At 37.7% G+C, this 16,767-nt stretch overlaps 1 protein-coding gene across 8 annotated transcripts in view; it reads right to left on the bottom strand.

The window, feature by feature from the left end:
• Window positions 1-16,767, bottom strand: part of Esrrg (estrogen related receptor gamma) — a 589,495-nt gene that overhangs the window by 256,198 nt on the left and 316,530 nt on the right. For 3 of the 8 annotated variants that reach the window (XM_048356657.1, XM_048356656.1, XM_048356652.1), the window contains exon 3: window positions 3,950-4,015. The exons of the other annotated variants lie outside the window; for them this stretch is intronic. The gene's annotated coding sequence lies outside the window, so the exon portion shown is untranslated. The remainder of the gene's footprint in view (window positions 1-3,949; window positions 4,016-16,767) is intronic. 8 annotated transcript variants of the gene reach the window in all.

Genomic DNA, 16,767 nt, shown 5'->3' with positions numbered 1-16,767 from the left:
GCAAATACCATCAGATCATTAAGAAAGATGATGGAGGAATAGAAAAGGAATATCAACAATGAATGAATCCACTGGCAGAAAGCAGAAAAAAAAGGAGAGGGAAGGTTTCCCAACCAAGGAAACAGAAGTGAATTAGGGCAAGGCAAAAGGAACAAAGGGAAGCTTGGTGAGAGAGGTTTTATGATATAAAACACAGCAGACATTAAGAGAATAAAGGATAAGAAGAAACACAAGGTCACTCAGCTAAGTAATAAGAAAGCGTTGATATTTGTTGGTGTGCTGATAGCTGAATGATTATCAATTGCTTTGAAGAAATCTGGTGGTATGAGGAAAGAATAAAACAGAATTGCCTCGAGAAAATGGCTGGATGTAGAGAAATATATATTTTTAAAGCACTTTTATTACCATACATTAGTTGTAGAAAGAGGGATTCATGATGACATTTCCATATATACATACAACGTACCCCAACCTAACTTCCTCTGTCACTCTCCTTTCTCCCTTCTTGAAACAATTTCAGTAAGTTTCCTTGTTCTGTTTTCATATGTGCAAATAAATACTCAGAACATATTCATACTGTTCACTGTCTTCATTAGCCCTCAGCCTCATATTCTTACCCCCATAAGAGCCTCTTTGATTTTCTTGTCATTCATAGTTTTATTAATGTTCAGGAATTGTACCTAGGGTTTCACCACATTATTTCAGAATGCATAGATTATATTTTCCCCAGAATAAGCCTCTCTTTTGCTTCTCCTTTCCTTATGCCCCAGCCCTCAATAGATCTGAAGCTTTTTTTCACTGAGGTTCCTTATTTCATTTTCATACATAGTTACACTGTACTTCATAATTATTAACCTTTTTTCTTTATCCTTCTTTTCTTTTGCTCATTCCCTTAAACAGTACCATAGTTAGAATCCTGTTCTACACACATATACACACAGAGGTGTACATAAATATATATGTACATATACCTAAATATATATGCTCTCTAGATGAAGCTTCCACATATGAGCAAAAACATGCCATTGTTGGCTTTTCAAGCGTTGCTTTTCTTGCTCATTATGATGTTCTCCAATTCCATCCATTGTGCTCCAGATGATCTGATTTCATTAGTTTTAATAGGTGAGTGTTATTTCATTTTATATATGTACCAGTTTGGCCAGTACCATTTTTGAAAAGTCTATCTCTTCTACAATATATGTTTTGGGCTGTTTGTTGAAAATTACATGGCTATAGTGGTGTGTTTTTTTATTCCTGGACTTCTATTCTGTTGTGTTGTTCTTCAAGTAACTTTTTGTGCTAATTTCAGGGTATTTTTATTTCTATAGCTCTGAAGTATAATTTAAAGTCTGGTATTGATGTGTTTATATGTAAATGAGTATATTCTTTATAAGCATCAAGGACACCTGAACAAGTAAGAATAGAAAGTAATCTGAGAACTGGGTGCTGGTGGCTCACGTCTGTAATGCTAGCTACTCAGGAGGCTGAGATCTGAGGATCGAGGTTCAAAGCCAGCCCAGGCAGGAAAGTCCATGAAACTCTTATCTTTGGCTCAGAGTGGTAAAGCAGTATCCTAGAGCTGAAGTGCTCAAGGACAGTCCCCAGTCCCAGAATTCCAGCGCCACAATGGGAAAAGAAAAAGGAGAAAAAAGTAACCTGAGAGCTAATTGCTTTGTTCTGTACTCTTCAGCATTAAATAGTGTTTTTTCATGATGTAATTATTTTTATGATGTATTTATTTTTCTACAAATGACTATGTCTATTCACCATTATATGTTTCAACCAACTTGAAGGCCAAGCTATTTTTGTTTTTTTTACATTGTCTGAAATTACTGTGAAGGATCAGTATTTTTCTTTCATTGACCTCATTTCTCCATATATTTCTCAGACTTTTCAATTTAAGAAGTAACAGAAAATGAGGCGATAACAATTATGACAACAAGTGACAGTTAAGAATGGAAAGCACAGAGTACAAACACATTGCTATATGAATTACTTAGTCTCTAAAATCCACACTTTAAAGGCGTACACTTGTTTAGTTTATATTTTGTATACAATAGTTCAAAAATGTGTGTCCATTTTGAAAAGTTGGTAATAAATTAATTATGAAGCCCAACTACAACGACTTATCCATTCATCTATCCACTTACTCACCCTTGCAATCTTCTCTTCCTCCTCTCCTTCCCTTTATCCCACTCTTCCTTTCTCTCTTCTTTCTTCCATTCCTTTTCTCCTTCTCCTTTCCCTTCCAGTCTTCTTTCCTCCTTCCTTCCCTTCCTCCCTTCTTCCCTGTTTTCTCTTTTTCTTTCCCTCTTTGATTTACTAAATCCACCTATAGTATGTGAGGTCCTGGATAAGATAAACTATCATGCTTGATTTATCAATTATACTTCGGTAAAAATGATTTCATAGATATATTTGTGATCAATAAATCAAAATATCATATTCTAACTAATAGGATTCTTTAAATGTCTGAATAAATGAAACAATACTCAGTTTATCTACTCATTTTGCTCATTTAGTAAAGATGCACAATAATTTCTTAACATAAATATACACATATTTATAGCAGTATGTAAAGAAATTCAATTGGAAAATTAAAATTAGGCACATTTCTAATTTAATGCCTTATTATCTTTGCCAGAGCCTGTGCATAGTTATCTAATAAGTAAAATATGTAGAACAAGAAAGAGGAGGCCTGCCCTAAGGGAATTTGTAATATATTCTAATGTATTCTAATGGTGTGTGAAATATACATCTAAAGTCAGAATTTGTCAAAATTTTGTAACTGGGAGATGCTGATAACTATGTCCAAGTATGCATCTAAAATATTTCTGCCACAGAAAAAAATCACGTCTTTATTTCATGATGCTCATAGACTCTATTTAAAAGCTTCCTCATGCACTGCAAGGAAAACAATTAATAGGCCTAGTACTATCTATGAATATTTTTAGAAAATAATACTGAACAGCTAGCCTACTAGGTTTATAGGCTATCTTATAGTGTTTTGCTTGTCATATCATTATATATACAAGTGGTAACCTGTAGTATTTATTTTTAAAGTCATATTTACCATTTGTCAATATGAGGTAAATTTTAGACACCCCCACCCTCCAAAAAAAAGAATTTGTGGTCATCATGAGGCCTGGGTTCTGATCTGTCTTTGAGTGACTATGAACACCTACCAATTCTCAGCTCCTGGGCTTATCTCTTTATAGAGAGGAGATGGCATTGATTTAAACCCATGGTACTGCCATAAGGAAGTTCTACAAACTTATGTATCCAAGAGGAGCAAGGGAGACATTTATGGGATATGGAGTAAAGGACCCTACTAAGCTGAAAAATGGAGGACCCATCTAACCCTATTCAAATTCTACATAAGCCACTTGGTGTTCCATCTAGCAAATCTAACACAAGCAATGCCTATCTGCATTCCAATTACAAGAAAACAAGATCTACATGGAGTGATGGCAAAGGCAATCTCCTGTTCTAAACTCATGAGCCTTGCTAGGACATTAATCTCCCCCAGAGAACTCACTCTCCCTCAACTCTAACATCACAAAAGAATTCAGCAGCTTTGGTAGAAGCTTCACATGGTGACTACCTCTAGAAGATTCAATACTGTAACTTTAGAGAAAGAAAAACAAAAAATAAAACTTCTAGGTTTGTGTGGCTTTATCTCTGTCTAATATCAAAAATGAAATAATTATTCTGACACAATTATGTTAACACATACATCATTTTTAAACTCAGAAAATGTTCTTCATAATTCCCCAACATTTAAAGACAGTATCTCTTGCTTGAACAGTTTGAATCATTTATTTGCCAATGATCCCAGAGAAAGTAAGTTTATACAACAGTATAAGATAGTTATATTTTTCTCTTATCAACACCGTCTGGCTTTGGAATTAGATTCCCAAGTAGTTCAGTAATCTGAGGGTCAGCTTACCTAAAGGAAGCTAAGAAATGTGCTCCAACAGCAGCACATTAGGAACTCTAATGTTGTTGTTTCATTCTGAAAAAAAACAAAAAACTGTTGTCTGATCTTTCTATACAAAAGTTTTCATAGGTAAAGGATCAGGACTTCACTGAATACTTAATCATATACTTTGCTACTGTTTCCATTTTTCATTTTCTTTAGGTAGAAAATAGGACATGAATAACTCATTTTAACACTCAAGATAGCGTCTAACCTGCCCTTGAGCTGACCATTTGAACCAAAAAGTCAAACGAAGTAATAAAGTATGAAAACAACAACAATCTCAACCAAGGAATCTCTATGAAGTAAAGAGTAATAACAACTTAGTCTAAAAATAGGAGCACTTTGCTATAATAGTCACAGTGTAAAAAGAAACAGTACAAAACGTTTTTGTTTCAAGACAGAATTTGGAAATTTGGGCTTACCAAGCAGTTAAGAGATTCACCATGGAGTTCATGCATTGTGCACACAAATAGAGGTTGGCTCAGGCTTAAAACTTCCGCTAGAAACATACTGATCCAATTTAAGAAACATCTAGTTCTATTTACTCCATAGCCTCTCTTGATGGAGAGAGGGACCTTACTAAGGGAATTCATTTCTACATCATTGAATCCCCTGAAGACCATAGGGCTCTCTCTACTGTTGAGAAAATTGTTAATTGCAGACAATTATAAAAATGCTCTTGCACAAGTGTTATGAGGTAAACATAATCCGAAGGGGAAAAATGGACAAAAAAAGAAAGGATGAGGGCTTCAACAACCCAAAAGATAGAAGGATGTATGAATCCTCAACATAGAGCTTCTAAGATCTTTGTTGAAAAAAAGGACAGAACTATCTTTTTATATAAGGGAAAACAGCTGTCTTTTTGAGAAAGCAGATACAGACCAGCTTGTTTTGAGGCTGAAAAAGATAAGATGAGCAGTGGGGAATAAAGGATATTAAGAATATATGCACTTTGGGAAATGAGAAGGCCTTGATAAATCAGGCAGAATAGATGCAGGCAAGACCCTCATCATAGATAACATGCTAATCACAATATACCAAGATACTAAAGAGATTTTATAATAAAATGTAAGTGATTATAATAAAAATAGTGAAAGTCTAACACTTTGGAATTTGGCTTGTTTATATATCATTTCGTTTTGGCTCCTCATTTCTGTTAATAGAATACTCAGCCACAATATACTGATGCTTGCATTCAAGCCATAGGTCATAGAGTTGAACAACAGTAGAAGTACAATTTGACCCAAAAGGCAGATGCTTTGACATGAGGCTGCATGCACTGTGCCTTTGTGTTTCATTACAAAAGCTGGTATGCCAGGCGCCAGTAGCTCACACCTGTAATTGTAGCTACTGAAGAGACCAAAATCACCAGTCTGGGCAGGGAAGTCTGTGAGCCTCTTACCTCCAATTAACCATCAACAACCCAGAAGTGGAGGTATGGCTCAAGTGGTAGAGTGCCAGCCTGGAGCCAAGTTCAGCCCTTGAGACCAAGTTCAGGCCCCAGTACCTCAACAAACACAAAACAAAAGAACTTGATGGAAATTGTTTTAACAGCCAAGGTGTTATGCAGCTCTCTCTATCTCTTGTCTCTTTGTGCACTGTAAATAAATGTAGAAAATCTTTAGAAATCACCTTGATTCCTCTAAAAATGAGGGTTTATCCTGGGTTACAAATCTGCAGCAGGAGCCACACTTATGTCATCATTTAAGCCCTGCTCAGACACGGATGTCAAAGGACATGATGTTCTAGTATAGTGTGGCCAGAGCTTAAGAATCACAAAAGCCACATGAAATTCTAAACTTCAGTCTCCTCTGCCATCATATCACACTCTCACTTTATGAATGAAAATCTTGATGTCTTGACCACCCAAATCCATTTCTCCCCCACCTACAGAGCCCAGCATATCATACACTGTTGTATTTCAAAGCCATCATTTCCTAAACGTACATTCTGAAGGAGCGTAAAACTGCTTATATTAATGAACAGGGCTTGATGGTAGCATTAAATTTATACTCTGACTAATGTCTATGAAAACGGTGACTGACTGGACGGGATCTAAAATGGAATGTAGAAATAATTAAGGTGGTGGAAGAAAGAACAACCTTTTTCTCCCCTTAGTTTTTCATCATTGTTGAAAATGTTCCTTGTACTTTAGTAAAAAGGGACTGATACACACTGCCCTAACTCCAATTTGCCTTCTGCCATTTGTTCCCATACTTGTGTTACAGCACAATCTTGCCTTGGTTGTGTATGGCCGTGTCCAGCCCATCCCTCTAGTACATCCTTGTTCTTTGTCTAGCTATTTGGTTCTGTAGCCATGCAACCTGTACCCAGATGGACAGCATGCTTTGACTACTCAATAAATACAACTTCAACTGCTACCAGCCCCTCCTCACAACGCCCCTTTTCTGGTGTTACCCATGCTGGTGAGCCCCACTCTGTTCCCAGTTACTCAATCCCCAATCACATCTCCTACATAAATAGAATGGCACATCTTTGTTGTTGTTACAATACTCCCCCATGTTGACCACTTATCTCTTTATCCATTGCCTTGTCTTGGCTGTTCTTGCCTTTCACCAGCAACACTTTACAAGATCCTGATAAATGGCTCCAGCTTCTGATCTCACCTCAATTCTATCTAACAAAGCCAGACTGATCATTTCTAAATAAGAAGCCCTTCCTGTCACTCCTCTATGTAAATCCCTGTAATAGCTCCCTGTTACTCTTAGGATTAAGGGCGAACTGCTTGTCAGGTGTTTAAAGGTCCTTTTTGTCCAGGCCTAAGCCTGTATTTAGACTCCTTTCTCATTGCCATTGCCTTACTCCTCCCTACCAACCTTACAATAACAAATCACAATGACTGTAACCAGTGGCGACAGTTCTCCAACAACCCTCTGCCCTCTTGCAAAAACACACCGACTATTCTTCTCTCCATCTTTGACACAAATTTGCCGGGAATTATCCTAGTGAATGTCAGGATCTCTTCCTTATCTCCAGAGGTATCTCACCTGGGTACAAGGTCTAAGCCTATATACACTTGGGCTACATCATCAGTCTGGCATTTTCCTAGTATCTAGAGATGGAGTATTATGTACTTTTCTGTCTGGCTGGCTTCAAACCAAGACCCTCCAGGTCTCAGCTTTCTGAAAAAACAGAATTACAGATGTAAGCTACCAATGCCTGGTTACCATATATGTTTACAATTTACCATTCATGCATCTGCATTTTCTCTTTAGCCTTCATAGTCTTGGAGGATTAGGGCTGTTCTTATTCATTATGTAACCTTAACACGGCTCCTAGTACTGCTTACCAGATGATAAATAAATCTTAAGTAGAAATTTCTAAAGACCCAGGTCCATTGAAGTATCCAGTAGTTAGTATAGACAGCACTTGATGGAAACACCTTAAAATATACCAATAGAGAGAATCTGTCTATAGAACCTTCCACAACTTCTCAGGGATGGAAAAAAAAATCTCAAGACTTCTACATCCTGACAAAGTTAAAGGAGGAAATGAGGATGGTCATTAATGTTATTGAAAGACAGTCAATCCTGAGTGTCCCGCTAAGACATGGCTGGAAGAGGAACAGGTAATACAGATGTTCACAATGTTTGGGAATAGTGTGTTCAAAGAAGATAAATGAGAGCCTAAGAAGAAGATCATAGTGGGTCCCACTCAGCATTTTTTAACTGCGGGTTTGTCTCCACACCCAGTCATCTCTTAACCTTTTGAAGTTTATCTATCATGGCTTTAAATTTATTCTCCTCTTTTCCCAGCCAGGTAGTCTGGTATGATCTACAGTAAAGAAAAATAATTCACCCAGTGTAGCTTGCCTATACAGGCTATAATCACCAGTGACGTATTTTGTGACAGTTCGATATAAAAGATGACTAACATAAATAAAATGCATTGTATATTATGGGGTAATAGAATATAAAGCACTACAGATAGACTCTTCCAGCAGTGAGGATCCAGGATTTAAGTCCATGAGTGATGGCTTTCTGAAAGGAAGTGAAAATTCTGCCTAGCAACTCATCCCATTACCCAGTGGTGGCCCAGCAGTCTAGCTATCAGCCAGCTCTACATGAAGACCATCACGGCAAGAGCTCATGAAGAGTCTCCACAAATATTTACGTTATCTAATAGAACACCCAGAGTAGTATTTCAGTTTTTATTCTACTCATTTCCTCACAGAAAGCTTTTCTTTGCAATATGCTACAGATGAGTGAAAACAACTGATAAAAACCAACAAGGTGGTCTTTAAAGAACAACAGAATCAGATCAAAATCTAAGTTTGAATTTTCTATCACTGAATTAACACATTCACAGCCAATCCTCATGGCAACACACTTTCCCTAATCTTGAAAGTGAGAATGTTATTTTATTCATCTCTAAAGTCTTTATTGTCTTATTCATCTCTAAAGACAATTGCACTGCTACCAGTGAAATAGTCCTATTGCAAACGATTCACATTCTTTCCTTTCCTCTTTTTTCTTCCCCTCTGCTCTCCCCCCACAATTTAGTACTGATAATTGTGAATAACCAGACAAACATATTTTCCTGAGAAGTAGGAACTTATCCTCTCTTATCGTGGGTTGATATATATATATATACTTTCTATTTTGTTATCCCTTCCACTTTGATGCTGATGTGCAAATATACCCTAGCATTGTCGGCTGGCTTAAAACTCAAATAATATGTTTTCCCAGCCTGGTATCTATCACTTCAAATTAATTAACCGAAGAGCAACATGCAGAGATTAATTAATGAGTAAATATCTAGCAGCCATTTTGGGGTATGTGGTCTCAGATTTGTGGAAATTTTAAAACTCGCTGAGATCTGGTTCAAAAGCAGACCATGCAGACAAATCCACTAGAATCTTATCTCCAATTAATCAGGAAAGTAAAACTTGAAGTGGAGACGTGGCTCAAGTGGTAAAACATCAGCAATGAACAAAAAGCTGAGTAAGAAGATGAGGCCCTGAGTTCAAGCCCTAGTACTTGCACATACAAGAATCCCCCCTACACACACACACACACACACACACACACACACACACACACACACTACAAGAAGAATTTGGTAAGAAAAGAGTGTGAGGAAAGCAGAAATGCACACAGAGAGGAGTTAGAAGTACAATGTATGTAACCAGGAACTTGGTTATCCATCAGAGTTTTCCCTGTTTGAGGCAAGAGATCATCCCTGTGTAGTGACCTAATTATGGACTGTCATTTTTTGCAACAGTAGAACACTATTTCTTGGTCCAAAAGGGGATCTGAATAGCATTCCACACACTACAGACACATTGTGTCAGGTCCTGATCTATTGATCTCTAGGTCACCCCATAGAAGAACAATTTCTAGTTACGTTTTTTAGTGGACCCCGGAGGTGGACAGAGGTTGGGTTCCCAGTGACCTGAAGTAGTTTCTGATGAAAGAATACTTAAGCAAACCCCAATATACTACAGCTATAAAGGTGGACCTTTATTTCTGGCTGAAATATATAGTACGTATATTTCACAATTTTACTTCAGTAAGCTCACTTTATTTATGATTTATTTCATGCAATTTTTCCAAGGGTGGTAAAAATCCATATTTTTTTTAAATCAGAGATTTTCAGAAACAAAAAGTTTAAATTCTCATATATGCATTAAATATCTCGGTTGATGTAGTGAAGCTTACAGCCAGTCACCAATTATCATCAGTTTTTCTCACATTGTTGTGTGAATTTCTGAGTGTTCCTTGCCCTTAATTTTTTCCACATCAGCTTTTCCCCAAACAAATAATACCCTGAAAACAATGTATAAGATAACATGATTCATTTAAGTGTCAAAGTAAAAAATTTACATACATTGAATGATGATGACATGCCTTTAATGGAAGGTGGATGATTTTACAGGAAAAACGAATCAAGCATTCTTACAGTATTCACATTAAGAAATGTGAGGTAGGGCTGGGGATATGGCCTAGTGGCAAGAGTGCTTGCCTCGCATACATGAAGCCCTAGGTTCAATTCCCCAGCACCACATATACAGAAAATGGCCAGAAGTGGCGCTGTGGCTCAAGTGGCAGAGTGCTAGCCTTGAGCAAAAAGAAGCCAGGGACAGTGCTCAGGCCCTGAGTCCAAGCCCCAGGACTGGCCACAAAAAAAAAAAAAAGAGAAGTGTGAGATAATATCCTTAATACCCTGCTCTATGCAGTTTCAAGTTATAGAGGCTGACCCCTACTATATTTACCAGATAGGTAAATTTGAAAAATGTTATAGAGTCAAACTATATTCATCCCATGCATCCATAGGTTTTTTCCTAGATCCATGCATACCAAGGATCTGCTGTACTTGCATAAAACTACTATTTTTTTCCTGCCTTAAAGGTCATCTAATTTAGATTAAACTCTTAAGGAAATAACAGTATCTAAGTGCATTGTGTTGAGAGAAAGAAATGCTAAGAACAGAAGCTCATGACTAACATCTGATAAACACACTGAACTTGAGAGGGCACCTACATTGCTGAACAGAAACCTGTCAGTGGCACTAGGGATTATAGACGAACAATGTGGGGAGCTCTGCCAGTCCAGGCATCGGTAACCTTGTTCACAAACACCATTCCAGTGAATTCTTAGATAATAAAACCAACACAGTGAGTATACACACCAGAACTGTGGAGACAATTCCTTCTTCAGTGGTTATTTAAATGTTATTTGTATGCTCTTACTGTGTGCAGGCTTAAACTTGAACTATACATACATAACCATCCATATCCATTCTCTCTCAGAAAATCTCCCACTGTTTTCGAGAAGGTACTCTTACCTGTAGTCTCATCTTTTGTGTGTGTGTGTGTGTGTGTGTGTGTGTGTGTGTGTGTGTGTGTGTGTGTGTGTGTGTACCTGAAATCAGGGCCAAGATGCTGTCCTTTAGCTTTTGAACTCAAGGCTAGCACTATACCATTTGAGTTACAACCCTACTCTGGCTTTCTGGTAGTTCTGTAGATAAGAGTCTCCTAAGCTTTTTTGCTTGGGCTGGCTTCAAACCATTCTGATTCTGAGATCTCAGCCCCTTAAATTAGTTAGGATTACAGGTGTGGACCACCAGCATGCAGCAAGTCTTACCTTTTGAACTATGATGTATTTAAAATTATCTTAACATATCTTTTTGATAATTTAGTAAGAAAGGTTGAAGAAGATTGAAAGTTCTCTGTAGTCACAAGAGGGGAGTCAAGATTCATATAGGCAAGAAATAGAAGGATAGAATACAAGGTTAGGACTCAGAATTTTATGAATGACCCCCAACGGTTTGGCTTAAAACTCCCTAACGTCTTCTTCTATGTGAAGAGTATCATAGTTAACCACTGGGTTAATTCTAAAGATCAAATGAGATTCCAGGGGTAAAACTACCAGCACCCACTCTATTGTATGCACTTCATGTCACTTTACTATTTCTTGTGGTTTCCATAAGTTAATTGAAACTTTTATTAAGAACATAAGTTAAAAATAGTATATTAAGAACATAAGTTAACGTATACACATTTCTATGGCTGAGATTTAAAAAGAAAAAAAGAAGAAAGCCCCATCTAGAGGGCTCATACAAGAAAACTGTAGCTCATGTGTCCCAGCCAATGATTAGACCTTAATACAACTTGACAGTTTTAATTTTTACATAAATATTACTAGGGCCTATCTCTCATATTTTGGATTTGAAAGCTTAACAAATGTAATTTAAAACAACAAAGCTGCTTTTGAAAGAAGCACTGTCAATGCGCTGACATTTTCTAAATTGAAAATGCTCAGCGTATAAGATTTGAAATAGAAAAACTTGGTAATTCTTCTCTTTACCTGACAGAAGTGGTGCTCAAGAATGCCTGGACATTTTAAAAGTTGAGTTATTGATAACTTGGGATGATGTATAAAGCCTTGTGTTGCTGTAAACATGGAAGCACAAGTATTTGAGTACAGTATAAGAGCTAGTCATTATCAAATATTGCTAAAAGAATGAAGTTAAGTCCTTATCTAATTGTCACAGAAATTGGATGGGTGTATGACTATAATTATTTTCATTTATCAAAGAGAAAACCAGAGTGGAGGGAGATCTAGGGCTCTGTGCCTTTGATTTCAGATTAATCTCTTCTAATTTCTCCCTTCTTCCCAATACAACAAACCTCCCAGTGAGAGCAATTTTTACAAAAGAACAAGTGTGAGTCCAGAAGGAAATACTGCACTTAGTGATCTGGTAAGGACAAGAACTAAGATCCCAGACACATGGTCTTCCTCATGAGCCTTATATCAATCTCAAAATGGTGATTCTGGTACAAGAATTAGTATGTTTTCAGGAAGACAAGGTTTCATATGTCCATGATTAAGCAGTGTAACTTCATTTTTGTCTGTAGTGGGTCTTGAACTCAAGGCTTGGGTGCTGCCCCTAAGGTTTGTGCTCATGGCTAGCACTCAGTCACTTTGAACCACAGCTCTACTTCTGGTTTGGGGGTGGATAATTGGAGATAAGAGCCTCATGGACTTTCCTTCCCAGGCTGGTTTACAGGCATGAGCCATCAGTACCTGTCTAATGTAACATTCTTTAAGACCAACAGCACAGAAGAGTGTCGACAACCTTTGGTTTTCAGCACTAAATCAAATGATTTAGCCAAGTTTTAAATCAGCAATTTCATGATATAGCCTCATATGTTAACTAAGAAGCTCATTCTTTTTTTTTTTTTTTTTTTTTTTTTTTTGCCAGTCCTGGGCCTTGGACTCAGGGCCTGAGCACCTTCCCTGGCTTCTTCCTGCTCAAGGCTAGCACTCTGCCACCTGAGCCATAGCGCCCCTTCTGGCCGTTTTCCATATATGTGGCGCTGGAAAATCGAACCAAGAGCTTCATGTGTAGGAGGCAAGCACTCTTGCCACTAGGCCATATTCCCAGCCCAAGAACCTCATTCTTTAAACTCAAATTAAAATCAATAAGCAATATGGCCATCATCCACAACAAGAGGGAAATATGCCTTGTCTGTGGATAACTATATAAGAGGATAATTTATTACTGCCTTAACTTCATCATATGCATAACATTCACTCTTTTATCATCAAAGATTTATTAAACATCTACTATTGGACTAGACACTATGTTCATGCTAGGGATGTATACCAGAGGAACAGCCAAATATCTCCTATCTTGATCTTTCCTGGAAGGTAACACTGTAGAGGAATTAGTAAATTTACTTAGATTTTCTCAATGAGAATGGCCAAGAGACATATGAAAAAGTGCTCTACATCACTGGCCATAAAATAAATGCAAATCAAAACAACATTGAGATTCCATCTCACCCCAGTAAGAATGTCATATATCAAGAAAACTAACAATAACAGTTGTTGGAGGGGATGTGGCCAAAAGGGAACCCTACTTCATTGTTGGTGGGAATGTAAACTGGTTCAGCCACTCTGGCAAGCAGCATGGAGAGTCCTCAGAAGGCTAAATATAGAACTCCCCTATGACCCAGCAACCCCACTTTTGGGTATTTATCCAAAAAAAACACAAACAAAATCACAGTAAAGCCACCAGCACAACAATGTTCATTGCAGCACAATTTGTCATAGCGAGAATCTGGAACCAACCCAGATGCCCCTCCGTAGACGAATGGATCAGGAAAATGTGGTACATATACACAATGGAATTTTATGCCTCTATCAGAAAGAATGACATTGCCCCATTTGTAAGGAAATGGAAGGACTTGGAAAAAATTATACTAAGTGAAGTAAGCCAGACCCAAAGAAACATGGACTCTATGGTCTCCCTTATTGGGAATAATTAGCACAGGTTTAGGCAAGTCACAGCAGAGGATCACAAGAGCCCAATAGCTATACCCTTATGATCACATAAGATGATGCTAAGTGAAATGAACTCCATTTTATGGAAATGTTTGTTATATCACAGTTGTAACTACTTTCAACATCCCATGTGTATCTGTAGTTTCTACTATTGATGATGTTCGTGTATCACCTTCTTGTGATTGTATCTACACTATCTCTGTAATCTTATCTGAGTGTATGGGAAACAGTGTGTACTGGTATTAGAATTAGGAAATTCAAAGGGAATACCAAAATTGAGAGACAAAGGGTAAAATAAGAGAAACAACAACAAAAGCAATACTTGAAAAACTGTTTGGTGTAAGTGAACTGAACACCACAGGGGGGGGAGGGGGAGGGGGGAGGGGGGTATGAGGGACAAGGTAACAAACAGTACAAGAAATGTATCCAATGCCTAACGTATGAAACTGTAACCTCTCTGTACATCAGTTTTACAATAAAAACTTAAAAAAAAGAATAGAAGATAACAGATACTTTACTAGCTTTTCAGAATAGCTTTTGAATTCTTCCTCTTTCCCAATGTCCAGTAATAGACTTAACAATCTGAGTATATACAGAAAAGGGTCCCTGGACAAGTCAATCAACATTAGTTCTTGGCGTTGGCATTCCAATCACTAAGCCAAATATGCCGTTACAGTTCAAAAGAGCTTATATCTTAGTGGACAAACTGAAGCAAGTAAAAAGAAGTCAGTCAACATATATACCACTCCCCGTGCCCTAATATAGGAGAGATTACACATGTAAGAACAAATACACACAGGGTGCCTCTGGCTCACGCCTATAATCCAAGCTACTCAGGAGACTGAAATCTAAGGATCATAGTTCAAAGCCAGCCCAGGCAGGAAAGTCTGAGACTCTTAATGACCTAGTAATGCCAAGCATGTCACCAGGTGAGACAGAAATCATAGAGGAATAACAAGCCTAACTCTTCAGACCATTTCCAGAGAATTCCTTAAAATTGACTGATCTGCCAAGTAGGAGCCAGGTTGACCAGACTCATATTTATTCCCTACACATTTGGACAGGCACACATAATTGCAAATGGTAGCAAGTTCGAGGTGACATTCCTCTGACTGGAAAGTCTGAAGGTCAATACAGTCTTCCCTAGGGCCCTCTGGCCTTGCTGTCTCCACAGATGACCAAAACGTTTTCAGAAAATAAATCCTAATAAGTTTTTTTTAATATATAAAAGCTCAATCCCCATATCCAAAATAATTATGATATATGATTTCTTGCTGTTTTTAAAGAGAACTATTTTTGATATTTCTTTCTGTTCTTGGCAAGCCTTCTGTGAGCAAATAGTGATGGGCAGATTACAAAGGCCCTCGTTTTTGAAGCGCCACATAAGAACACTTATTATAATGAGCCTGGCAGATCTGCCCTTTAAATCCCACTTCTTGTTGGTCCTAGAGACAGACCTGTACTTGTTAGAAGATGACTAAGTAAGTCAGTCATGGCATTGCCACTTGTGAGTAATGGCATGATTCCTTCCTTCTTGGGCTGTTAAGTACTTTCTCTCTGTCTCTGTCCTTCCCTGTATATATTAGTATCTAATTTCCATGCTGGATATCAAAATGCAGGCAAACATTTTCTGCTATTGCGCAGGGAAGATAGAGGGCATTTCAGACACTCCAGGGGAATTCAAGTCTCAATCATGCTTTAAACATTGATTCACGTGAATCAATATGCATCTTTTGCAAACTATCTTTTAGTTTTCTTTCCTTTTTTTTTAAGTTAGCATTTAGCAGCTGGAATTAGGTCATTTTCATTAGAAAGGGCCTCTAATGAACAAGTTCTTTATTTAAAAGAATAGAAGTTCTGCTCTCAAGCATGCTGAACATTTCATCAATACTTCAGAAAAGGACTAATGACTATCATTAATGAAGACTCAACATGAGTTTGAAGTCTCCAATTTCATCAAAGCCTGGGATCCTAACAAAAACAGTTTTTATCACAATCATTTCCCATTTTACAAATAAATAAAGCAAGCAAGCCAGAGAAAATGATGGGAAGTGTGTGGTTGAAAATAAAAAATATATACATCCCTTGTCAGCTTTAACAGGTATTCAATCTTTCGAACCAGTGAGAAATTTGGAGAAATATTTTCTCTTTCTTTGGTCTGCAACTTTATAGGAAAAAAAAATCCAACGTGGCTGTCCCATGTTCATTATAAATAATCTCATGTAGCGTTATCAGATAGAGGAAATAAAGAATGGAAGAAATATACTCCAACTTTACATTTCCCCTAAAAAGTAGTTACCAGCATATTAGAATCTCAGAGGGAGCAAAAGAGGGCTCAGAGTATGTGAGACTAGTTTTCAGGTGCTTTTAATATATCTTCTGCTTGTGAACTTAAAATTTATTTCTGTACTTTGCCCTGTCATATGTCTCAGTCACAGTGTGACTGGCTCACATCTCGTGTAACAGGGATCTGCTTAGTGTGAGGAATCAAGCGCAGACATATGACATACTTCAGGATGTTTCCAAACATATGTTACTTTTTTGAGCTGAACTATCATTAATACAAATGTACATATCAATTGCATCCTCATTGAGCTTCAGATTTTGCTTTTTTTCCATAAAGCTTCAGGCTTGGTGGGCAGGGATCCTACCACTTGAGCCATGGCTTCAACCTTTTATTTTTTGGCTCTGATTATTTATTATTATTATTATTATTTTATTTTTTTTTTTTTGGGCCAGTCCTGGGGCTTGGACTCAGGGCCTGAGCACTGTCCCTGGCTTCTTTTTGCTCAAGGCTAGCACTCTGCCACTTGAGCCACAGTGCCCCCTCTGGCCATTTTCTGTACATGTGGTGCTGGGGAATTGAACCCAGGGCCTCATGTATAGGAGGCAAGCACTCTTGCCACTAGGCCATAACCCCAGCCCGGCTCTGGTTATTTTTGAGATAGGGTCTTGCATTGTGACCAGGCCACC

The sequence above is a fragment of the Perognathus longimembris genome, chromosome 11, assembly GCF_023159225.1.
Source record: "Perognathus longimembris pacificus isolate PPM17 chromosome 11, ASM2315922v1, whole genome shotgun sequence".
Classification (NCBI taxonomy): domain Eukaryota; kingdom Metazoa; phylum Chordata; class Mammalia; order Rodentia; family Heteromyidae; genus Perognathus; species Perognathus longimembris.
The sequence above is the reverse complement of the archived record's forward strand: the minus strand, read 5'-3'. Positions and strand labels throughout refer to the sequence as shown.